The sequence below is a fragment of the Phocoena sinus genome, chromosome 16, assembly GCF_008692025.1.
Source record: "Phocoena sinus isolate mPhoSin1 chromosome 16, mPhoSin1.pri, whole genome shotgun sequence".
In the NCBI taxonomy this organism is placed as follows: Eukaryota; Metazoa; Chordata; class Mammalia; order Artiodactyla; family Phocoenidae; genus Phocoena; species Phocoena sinus.
The window spans coordinates 24910125-24922273 of NC_045778.1; the positions used below are offsets into that span (position 1 = coordinate 24910125).

General features: G+C 36.0%; 1 protein-coding gene across 3 annotated transcripts in view; it reads left to right on the forward strand.

Annotated features, from left to right (window-relative positions):
- MCU (mitochondrial calcium uniporter) overlaps nt 1-12149 on the forward strand; it is a 219343-nt gene that overhangs the window by 149115 nt on the left and 58079 nt on the right. The window lies entirely within an intron of this gene.

Consider the following 12149-nt stretch of genomic DNA (forward strand, 5'->3'; position numbering starts at 1 on the left):
CAGGCCCCCTGCATTGGGAGCATAGAGTCTTAACCACTGTGCCAGCAGGGAAGTCTTGACCTCTTTGAAGATTTTGATGGGCCACATCAAAACTTCTTTTGTCAAAAAAAAAAAAAAAAACTTCTTTTCTCCCAATTTTTATTTTCTAATATTTTTATTTTTATTGGTCCTGGTTTTTAATTTCAATTTCAGAATTCTAAAAAAAATTACCACCATTTTATGGTGTGTTTATGTTGTAGTTACCTCAAATTCTTTGTACAACAGATGAAGGATAAATAAAATAATTTGAAAACTTAGACCTTGTGCATGCTTAGAAGATGAAGATGATGGTAATGATAGTGGTAATGACCTCTCTCTGTACATAGATAAGGATCTGCTAGTCTCTCAATCTCAGTCTCAATTGCGTAAAGTTGTGACCAGAATTTTAGCTAAGACAGCACACTATTCACATGTTAGCCAAGACATGGAAACAACCTGAATGTCCATCAACAGAGGAATGGATAAAGAAAATGTGTTATTTGGGCTTCCCTGGTGGCTCAGTGGTTGAGAATCCCCCTGCAATTGTAAGGGACGCAGGTTTAAGCCCTGGTCCAGGAAGATCCCACATGCCACGGAGCAACTAAGCCACAACTACTGAGCCTGCGCTCTAGAGCCCATGAGCCACAACTACTGAGCCCGTGTGCTACAGCTACTAAAGCCCACATGCCTAGAGCCCATGCTCTGCAACAAGAGAAGCCACTGCAATGAGAGGCCCGTACGCTACAACGAAGAGCAGCCCCTGCGCGCAGCAACAAAGACCCCACGCAGCCACACAGAAAAAAGATGTGGTATTTATATACAATGGAATATTACTTAGCCATTAAAAGGAATGGGGGCTTCCCTGGTGGCACAGTGGTTAAGAATCCGCCTGCCAATGCAGGGGACACGGATTCGAGCCCTGGTCCGAGAAAATCCCACATGCCGCAGAGCAACTAAGCCAGTGCGCCACAATTACTGAGCCTGTGCTCTAGGACCCGCAAGCCACAACTACTGAAGCCCATGCACCTAGAGCCCGTGCTCTGCAACAAGACACTGCGATGAGAAGCCCTCGCACCACAATGAATATAAGCCCCTGCTCGCCACCACTAGAGAAAGCCTGCATGTAGCAACCAAGACCCAACCAAAAATTAAAAACATTTTAAAAATTAAAAATGAAATAATGCCATTTGCAGCAACATGGATGGACCTAGAGATTATCATAAGAGAAGTAAGTCAGAAATAGAAAGACAAATACCATATGATATCGCTTATATGTGGAATCTAAAATACAACACAGATGAACATATCTGAGAAACAAAAACAGACTCACAGACATAGGGAACAGATTTGTGGTAGCCAAGGGGGGGGGGGGTGGGGCGGGAAGGATTGGGAGTTTGGGATTAGGATATACAAACTATTATACATAGGATGGATAAACAACACAGTCCTACTGTATAGCATAGGGAGCTTTTCAATATCCTGTGATAAACCATAATGGAAAAGAATATGAAAAAGAATATATATATGTATAACTGAGTCACTTTGCTGTGCAACAGAACTTAAACACAACATTGTAAATCAACTATACTTCAAAAAAAATTTTTTTTAAAGAAAGAAAAAAAAAAATCGTTAGCTAAGAGATTGGCCCCCATGTGATTCCTAAACAGATGGAGAGGTCAGCTGGAGTCAGAGTGGGCTGAGGAACATTCTGGGTTGAGTGTTTTCAGCTTTGAATTATATGAAAATCATCTTAACTATCATATTTGTTCTTACCCTTTGTACTTACTAAAACCTTTAATGACTATTATTCCTTTGTATTAATTTTAAGTAATGTATTTATTATCTGAAGGTACACCCTGGAACAGCTTTGTTAAGAATATTTTTAAAGATCAAACAAGTTAAAATAAATCCCCTTCACTAAAGATAGTAAAAGGAGGAAAGTTAACCAAAATCTGTGCATCTATATGAGGCCAGAGTGGTAAAGACAAATAAGACTTATGAATGTTTTAAAATTTCCAATTAGTTGAAGCTGGATTTGTTGTTCTTATGGTGTTCCTGTTGGATAAATTCTGGAAGGAATGAAGGAAGAACACCAGTCAGCTAGTACATGATTCTTTTGCTCGTATTCCAAATTGAGATTTACAATTACACAGGACAGTTAACGTTAGAAATGTAGGCAGCACGTTTATTTTGTTTTTAATTAGGTACAATAACTTACAAGAAATGAAAAGGGAATTCTGAAACAAAATAGCTACTTTCCCATTTTATGTTTTGCTCTTCTCATGCTGTAAGTCTGTTACACTTACACAATACATGGGAGGGTAGAGAGTGATTTTTATAGCAGCTGTTGTGTCCCTCTCATTGCAGAGGAATAAAAAGAGCCTGTAGTTACTTATATTCGTGAGTGATAACTACGTTCTTTTTCATTATTAGCTGAAGCTAGAGTGAAAATAAAAATCACAGAATGGGCTTCCCTGGTGGCACAGTGGTTGAGAGTCCGCCTGCCGATGCAGGGGACACGGGTTTGTGCCCCTGTCCGGGAGGATCCCACATGCCGCGGAGCAGCTAGGCCCGTGAGCCATGGCCACTGAGCCTATGCGTCCGGAGCCTGTGCTTCGCAACAGGAGAGGCCACAGCAGTGAGAGGCCCGTGTAATGAAAAAAAAAAATCACAGAAGGCCTACTTTTGGCTTGAAATCATTTACTTCATTAATGTAAGGAAGATGTGACACAACTTCTCACTACCACTTCTTTCTCCCCTTTTATTTTATCCTAAGCTAATAAAAAATTAAGCAAGTCTGTAACTAAAAGACAAAATATAGAAGCAATATGGGAGTATAAGTTACTGAAATTTTATATGTAATGATTTTTTTTTCCCCTTCCATCCTAGCTTTTCTCATGCAATTTAAAGGTTTCAGAAAAATAAATAAATCCACTATACTTTAAAAAAGAGAGAAGAATACAACAAGATATTTGGGGGTCAGTAAATATTATATTTATGTTAATTATTTTTCTTTCTCAAATTTTATTTGGAAAAAGTTTCAAACCTACAGAAAAGTTGCAGAGAGATTACAATAGACAGTCTTACACCCTTTACCTAGATTCATCAATTATTAATACTTTGCCACATTTGCTTTATTTCTCTCTCTTTACACACACGTGTATATATGTATACAGGCATACTATTATTTATTATTTTCTGCTTTATTTGACAGTGTCAGACATCCTAATCCTTCAGCTCTAAATGCTTCAGCCATGTTTTTCCTAAGAACAAAAATATTCTCCTGCTCTTGTTCAAAATACAGACTCTGATTTTACTTTTTCGTGAATCCTATTACCAGTGTTTTATCAGCATTCAAGAACAAAGGAAGCAGTGAGGGGAATTATTAATAGCAGCCACCCACTTCCTAAGTTATTCACCACTATGCATCTTTCAGAAACCAAGTGTGAAAATGAAAGATAGAGGTTGATTTTCAAACCTAAATAAATATAAAGTAATTGATGGACAAGGCCCCTGTAGCATTAAAAGTAAGCCCTATTTCGTAAGATATCACATACAGTTGAATCATTTCCGCAAATACCTATTAGTATTTATTTTCATATATTCATAGACTTTCAGAGTTGGAAGGGCCTTACAATGTATGTTGTATAACTCATTCATTTTACAGATGAAAAGAACTGAAGTTCAAGGTCACACACCAGAGATGAGATTAGAATCTGGCTTTTCAAACTTTTAATGCAATATTCTTTCTTTTATGTCATGTTGCCTCCCCGTGAGCTCTTGTTGCTTGTGTTGGGGTCTTGATAAATGCGAAAGGTAAAATGTCTGAGACTACGACACCTAACTAACTAATGTATCCCTAATGTAATCTCATCTGGATGAACTACAGCTGTGCTTCTCAGACTTTAATGTGCATGTGAATTTCCTAGTCATGTCGTTGAAATGCAAATAATGAATCAGTAAGTCTGAGATAGGGCCTGAGAATCTGCATTTCTAACACGTTCATCGGATGCTGATGCTGCAGATCCATGAACTACATGTTGAGTAGCAGTTACCTAGAACCAGCACAGAAATCTCATAGCCTCCGGACACTGGCAAAGTAGAAAAAACTACAAAATACGTAGGTTATATAAAGTATAGAGAATAATATAACTAATACCTATTTACTCATCATCAAGCCAAGATAAAATACTTTTAAAAGTTCTTGTTTTCCTCAAATATCGTATGTTAACGCATATATATGGAATCTAGAAAAAAGGTACAGATGAACTGGTTTGCAAGGCAGAAATAGAGACACAGATGTAGAGAACAAACGTATGGACACCAAGGGGGGAAAGCGGGGTTGGGGGTGGTGGTGGGATGATTTGGGAGATTGGGATTGACATATATACACTAATATGTATAAAATAGATAACTAATAAGAACCTGCAAAAGAAAAATTTTTTTAGAGTTCTTGTTTTCCTAACTTTTATGTCACTTTAGAGAAGGGAGTTTTATCCCAATACATTAATTTATAGATGAAACTACCTATTTCCCCAATATTGTTATATACTGAGATTCCACAGACTTTAATGGTACTATGGAAGGAAATATTAATTCAGGTGATGAAAAGAACCATAGTCAAACTGAACTGTCAGTCAAAAAGCACAACCAATGAAGTTCCATTTTTACTCTCAATAAAAAGATCTTTTAAACCAGCTACCTTTATTCATTTAACAAATACTGAGAGTTCACACTCCCATCTGGTTTACATTCTGATTTCATTCCTTTATATCTAAGTCTGTATGCTGTTTTGAATTGTCTAAATGATTATTGAAAGGTACAAATGCTAGGTGTTAAGGATTTTGCATTTAGGTTTTTTGTTGTTGTTTAAAAAAGAATAACTAGCAGTATACTTAGTGCCATCTCAATACAACATGGAATACATTTGTACCTGGACTAAAAATAAAAGACATTTCATATATATGAAGAAATTTGTTCTCTGAATATCTCCCAAAGTGCTTATAGAAGTAATAATTACTTCATTGTTACTCAGAGTAGTTTTAGCAGTAAAATAACAAGGCAAAGTCATAAAACATGTCAAGGATAGTGAGGTATAAAGAGGAAGACAACTCAATTAGGTAAATATTAATTAAGCTTCTACTTTCTCCTAGTGTAGGGGGGTGGGGTACCAATATATAAAGAAATGAAGGCAGTCTTCAAGGTGATCATTGCTCTGAAGGGGAGGCAGGCATCCAAACATAATTAGAATACAGTGTGACAAATGAAAACAGGTATGGACAAAATCTAGGAGCAGTGCAGGAAAGTTGCAGAGGAAATGGAGTTAGAGAATGTAATATATTTTAAAAATGATTAAAGAAACTACGAGAATTCAGAATTTCTATAAAAGAGAAGGATGGATAGATAACATGGTAATATAGAGTCTAGGTGAAAGGTATAAAAGGGTGTTGACTATAAAATTCAACTTTGCTGTTTGTTTGAAGTTTCATAATAAAATGTTGGGTAAAATAATAGTTATAAAAAAACAGGTAGTATGATACAGAGTGGTCACAATTTTTACTTTTCTTGTGAGTGAGTGTAGGTTCTTAATAAATAGAAGGAAAGGAACAAAATAGAAGAGAACTTCCCAGTTCACAGTGGGGAAGGCAGGTTGTCCCTGAAATAAAGCAGAAGTGCCTTACACTGGTATCTTTTTTTTTTTTTTTTTCCCGCGGTACGTGGGCCTCTCACTGTTGTGGCTTCTCCCGTTGCGGAGCACAGGCTCCGGACGCGCAGGCTCAGCGGCCATGGCTCACGGGCCCAGCCGCTCCGTGGCACGTGGGATCCTCCTGGACCGGGGCACGAACCCGTGTCCCCTGCATCGGCAGGCGGACTCCCAACCACTGCGCCACCAGGGAAGCCCTGCACTGGTATCTCTAACGTGTCTGTCCTGAGACCCAAGAGAGTAAAAGTGCATCCATTAAGGAAAATGTAGCAACCATCAGGGTGTGAGGACAGTCCAAACGTAGGTGTAGAATTGCCACAGACACTAGGGGTTTCGACTACACAATGAAATTTTAATAGATATTGGACTCTAGTTCTTATGCAGTATAAACGATAGGTTGTAATTTTGGGGTGATATCAAAATCTTAAATAGAAACATTGTTTATCAGTGAATTTATACCAAATTAACTTAATAAGTAGTGATATACTAGAAATATTGGTAATATTTTCAATCTTAGAGCCTAGATATTGATTTCAAAACCTAATTTAAGAGAATTTGCTTTAATGAGCATTTCTTGATACTATTAAATGGATAGATATTTGTATTTACTTGGTTTTTTTTTTTTTTTTTTTTTGCGATACGCGGGCCTCTCACTGTTGTGGCCTCTCCCGTTGCGGAGCACAGGCTCTGGACGTGCAGGCTCAGCGGCCATGGCTCACGGGCCCAGCCGCTCTGCGGCATGTGGGATCCTCCCGGACCGGGACACGAACCCGCGTCCCCTGCATCGGCAGGCGGACTCTCAACCACTGCGCCACCAGGGAAGCCCCTACTTGGATTTTAAAATGACCTTTATGTCAATTTATATTATGTTAAATGATATGATATACAGCTAGTTGTGGTTAAGGTTTAAATGCTCTGATTATTTGAGTCTGTTGTTAGATCAGCAGTGAAGATTTTGTGGCTAACGTCTTGGCTTTGTATGCTTTTATATACATGTATGGTATTATATACATATGTCTTTGTGTATGTTTGATCCTCAGAGCACTGTGAGTTGTTGAACAAGTATTACTTTTGAAATACCTTATTGATAATTTGGGAGCTAGATTTGATTTCCTAATTAGAAAACTGATATTGAAAGATACAATGAAAAGTCCTTCATATTGCTTTGTTTTGTAGATGTGAAATTCTCTTGAAAATCAAAGGTATATAAATTGAATCATGACTTCCATTATGAAGTAACAATATATTCTAAGGGGGAAATGTTGCCAATGTTATAATAAAATGTAGGAACCATTTAAAATAATATATTCAAGGAGAAAATAATTTTCCAATATTAAACTGTATTATATAATTTAACTCACAAAATATACCACTTTCACTTAAACTGTATCAGGAACTTTGTTTCCTTGGTGAGTTATTGAAAGAAGAATAAAATATGCCCTGTAGGTAGTCTAACCCTTTAAGTGTTTTTTACAGTGCTTTCTGAAGAGATTCTCGTTTAAACCTTCAGGTTTCTAACTTTAACATCACATGGTGTTTATATTGTATAATATCTCTTTGTTTAGAGATAGTTTTGGCTTTTGAAATGTGTTAAACTTACTAAATTCTTTTTAATAAGAGGCCCTTAAGGAGATTGATTTGTTTTGAGTTTTGGGGTTTTTTTTTTTTTGGCTGTGCCACGCGGCATGCAGGATCTTAGTTCCCAGACCAGGGATCGAACTCGTGCCCCCTGCAGTGGAAACCACTGGACCTCCAGGGAAGTCCCTGTTTTGAGTTTATATTTCTGAATATCTTAAATTTTGGTAGGATGTTGGTCATTTACATGTTGTCCCATTTATACTGTCACTTATCCTTAAATGAAATCAGCCTTGTGAAATAGTCAGTTTTGTTGTAATTGCTGTCTTTAATTTAACAGCTGGGGAAACTGAGACTTTGGGGTTGAAATTCAGGATTTCAGCTGGCTCCAACTCTTCTAACTGCAAATCTCCTATATCTTGTGGGTTTGAAGTCACGGTGCTTATTTTAGTATATTTGTAGAGTTGAAGTAGTGAAAAATTATTGCCGATGTAATGCTTCAACAGTTTTATTACGTCAAGGGTACAGATAAAACTGATGCCAAATTGTAGAAGCTGTTATAGGTGTGTCTTGCTTTAGAACACCTGAAATAGTTTTACACTGTTAATCCTAGTATGCTTGTAAGCACTGGATTCTAAAGGTAAGTTTGGCAAAGTTGTTGAAACCTGGGTACCCTGGTCTTAAAGAAGAGAAACTTTTGGAACATGTATTGAAAGGATCCATTCTCATAAGCATTCCTTGTTATACTATGGGAAATGTAATGGGAATATCATTTGACATCTAAACTCATGATATAGTAAGGCTATTTATAACAAGGTTTTAGCCATGGACAAGTAATATATAATTATTCCGTCTAAAGCTTTTTGACATAATTAATGTAGTATTTTTTATACAGTTTAACATAGGTAACAGATATTTGTTTCCTAATAAAATTAGGTCCCAAGATTTTCGTAAATAAAGGGAACTGGGTTAATAAGGAAATACCTTTTTCCTCTTTCTTTTTTTCTCTATTTTTTTCTATTTCCCCACCTCTGGTTTAATGTCCAACTGGCTGTGAATATTTGCAGGGTATTGACAGGTTATTTAGACTTGACAGTCTTCCCAAGTTGCTGGCAGGAATACATTGCTGAGTTTGCTCTTCTGAACAGTGAATGGTGTGTGTAGGGGAAATTGCATAATTTATGATAGAACTAAAGGATTTTAAAGTTAGTTTTGACTTGAATTTAATAATTTGCTCTGGGGTCATGGAATGTCTTTTTATAATAATAAAGTTTGATTTTTTAAATTATCTTGAATCTTATGACTTGGGAAAATAAAGTTACAGTGCTTTGTACTCAGACTCTTAACTTGATAATGCTAGCATTTTTCTTCTCCTGGGGTTAAGATTTAAGGGTAATGGTTGTAATACCAGGGCAGTTGTTAATACTTTCCTTTACTTCACTCGAAGCCCTCTTTTTCCTAGAGGTTCTCAAGTTACTTATCAAAGATGTGGACTATCTCATACCAAAAGTATAAACTTGTATTTTCTTTTCAAGGGACCGAGTAGGCACCAAATCATCTTATTCAGTTGGCATTGATTGCCTAGAGGTTTACTCTTTCTCTGATGATTTCTGCTCATTCTGAATATTTACTTTCTTAATCTTAATCTTGTTCTCTGCCTATGAAGTTTAAATATGTGAATAATACATGCCATTTGCCTGAATGTTTTTCTTTTTTTACTTTCTTGACATATTTTTAAAACGTTCAGCATCAATTAAGTATTTATTAAACTCTTCCTATTTTCTTGTGATTTATTAAGAACATACAATTTAAACAACAAAATACATTTCAGTCTTGGAGAGTCATGGAATACAATTTAGAATGCCAGTGCCTCTTTGGTCTTGAACACTTATATTCCTTTCCTTATATTTTTTTGTCTTTGTTTTGCTTTTGTTTGTTGTTGTTGCCATATTTCAAAGAAAAAAGGCAAGAGCAAAATCATTTTTGTTCCCATTGGCCTTATTAGACTATAGGCTATTAGAAGGGTTAAAGAAAGAAAAGGACCTATGTGTGTTTGTGGACACTTACTAAGTAATATTTTGTAATTGCCAATGTCATTGTAGAAGTGACTGGGAAGACTTTGGGAAAGTGGGAAAGTGAATTATCTCAAAACAACAGAGGGGTTCTACAGCAAAGATCAGCAAACATTTTCTTAAAGGGCCATATGGTAAATATTTCGGGCTTTGTGGGCCATATGGTCTCTGTTGCAGCTACTCAACTCTCCTGAAACTACACAGCTACTCAATTCTGCTGTTGTAGTGTCAAAGTAGATGAATGAGCTCTAGATAGTAAGTAAATAAATGAGTTTGTTTGTGTTCTAATAAAACTTCATTTACAAAAACTGGTGGCTGGCCTGCCAACCCATGTTCTATAGTATTCTAACAAATAATATTCATAAACAGCCATGTATTTATTTAGTTCTCTGCCCCAGATACACATCTTTTATTAATGTTGAGGATAATCTGTAAAATGATAGAGGACAGAGGATTTCCTGTTTTAAAATGGCCTAGTAGATGTATACTGAAATATTTTCAGGTAAAGCAATATGATGTTTGGAATTTCCTTTAAGATACTCTGTGGAAAAGACCTGGTTCATATAGATGAACGAGGTTTGACCAAATGTTGGTAAATATAGAAGCAGGTGATGGGTGAATGGAAGAAATTCATCACACTGTGTTCTCTGCTTCTGTGTAAGTTTGAAAAAGTCCATATTAAAAAGTTACCACTTAAAGAAATAATGGCCCAGTAAAGGCAGCAGTTTCTTCCTTCTCTTGGAATCACTTTGAAATAGAAAGGAGAATAAGAAACAGAAATACAAGCTCCATCTTCAGTACAGCCAGAGAGATCTCTGCAATCCCAAAGCACAATACTGAAGAATGGCTGCCAGATCTAGTAAACGGAGTGTGTGAGAAGACCCCAAGAGAGGATGCCTATGATATGGTTGCAGATCCCCAGCAAAGCTCAGAGAGCTTGGTTCTCCAAAATAAGTGGCTGGCCTCAGACTTCTCCACAGCAGCAATCAACACTAACACTTTACCCACGAAGTCCTCAAGGAAAGATTAATTTAGGAATCTTGTGCCAAGCCAAATAATCATTCAATATAAAGGCAAAGACAAACATTTTTTAACATGCCAAGCTTTAGGGAATTTAGCTCTCATGAGTCCTACCTCTATAAGATGAAGTTCAGCCAACCAAGAAATGAAAGGAAAAACGACAGTTAAAGTATTGGTAGTAAGCCTAGAGTCCATCAATCTATAAAATTAAGATTAAAACAAATGTGAAGATTAGGTTTTGCAGAGCAGAGTACGAATGTTTAAAATTTTGACAATGTTGACAGTTTCCTAACGAAAGTTGGAAGGGTGCAGGACAAATGATGTAAAGTGGTAGAAACCCCAGTTTTTTAACACGCTGTCAAAATATGTCATCTAAAATCAATAAATTCAATAAAAGAACTATGTGGGATTGGGGGGAGGTATATAGATAGATAGATAAACACCAAGAAAAGTTACATAATAAATAAATTAAATAAACTGGATAGTAGAAGGGAGGGAAAAAGACACATAAGTTCATCATTGCTCATAATAAGAGATGGAAAAAATATATATATACATATATATATCAGGAGTACCAACTGATGGAATTGCCATTTTTAATTGGGTTGGGTAGAGTAGACCTCACTCAGAAAGTGAAATGTGAACAAAGATTTGAAGGAAGTGAGGGAGCTTGATAGTTTTCTGGAGAAATAATATTCTAAGTAGAGGTAATAGCTATTGCAAAGGTTCTGGAACGAGAGTATAGCTGGTCCATACAAAAACCAGAAAAGAGCCTAGGGGCTAAAGCAGAATGATTGAGAGGCAGAATGGTAGGAGGTGAAGTCAGAGAGATAACAGGGTATCATATAATATTGGGCCTTAAAGGCAGTTCAAAGAACTTAGATCTTACTCTAAAATGACTACTAATAAAAAAATAAATAAATAAACTTTCCATATTAATATTAGAAGTACATGTTTAACTAAAACAAAGCAAACATAGACCATTTAGTAAACTATTTTTAAGAAGAAAGAGCAGCAATAAAAACAACATAAAAATTTTATAGCATAAAATTTGATGACTGAAAGGACATTAAATATACATTATATTAATAAATATAAACAGGCTAAACTTTTCTGTTAAAAGAATCCCAGATTAGATCACAAAGAAAACTATAGAGTCATTCCTAAAACAAAGAAACTCAGGAAAAATAATAAAATTAAAGGACAGGCAGAGCATTAACAGGCATTTGCAAACTAAAAGGAAAAATTCAGGGGTCATGATCCTAGTATTGGACAAGACTTAGTACAAAAAGAATTACATTAGATTAAAGGGGACATATAAGATCTGAATAAAGAAAACCTTAAAATGCTTCTCAGGAACACAAAGACTAAAATAGAAAGGCTTACAAGGTTCTTGATTAAGAAAGACTCAAAAATCACATAGATGTCAGTTTCCTTATGTTAATCCATTGAGTTAATAAGATCTCAACTTCAAAACAAACAAACAAACAAAAAAACTAACATTTATTGAATACTTATTCTATGCCAGGCACTGTTCTAAGTGCTTTATGTGTATTCATCATTTAGTCCTCACAGCAACTTTATGTGGTAGGTGCTAGTATTACGTTTTGTCCATTTTTCAGTGAAGAAACTTGAGGCACAAAGAGGCTAATGAACTTGCAAAGATTGCAGTTAGAGTAAGTTACAGAATCAGAATCTGAACTCAGGAGTGATTATAGATTCTATGCTCTTAATCACAGTGCTGTGTTATTTTTGAAGCT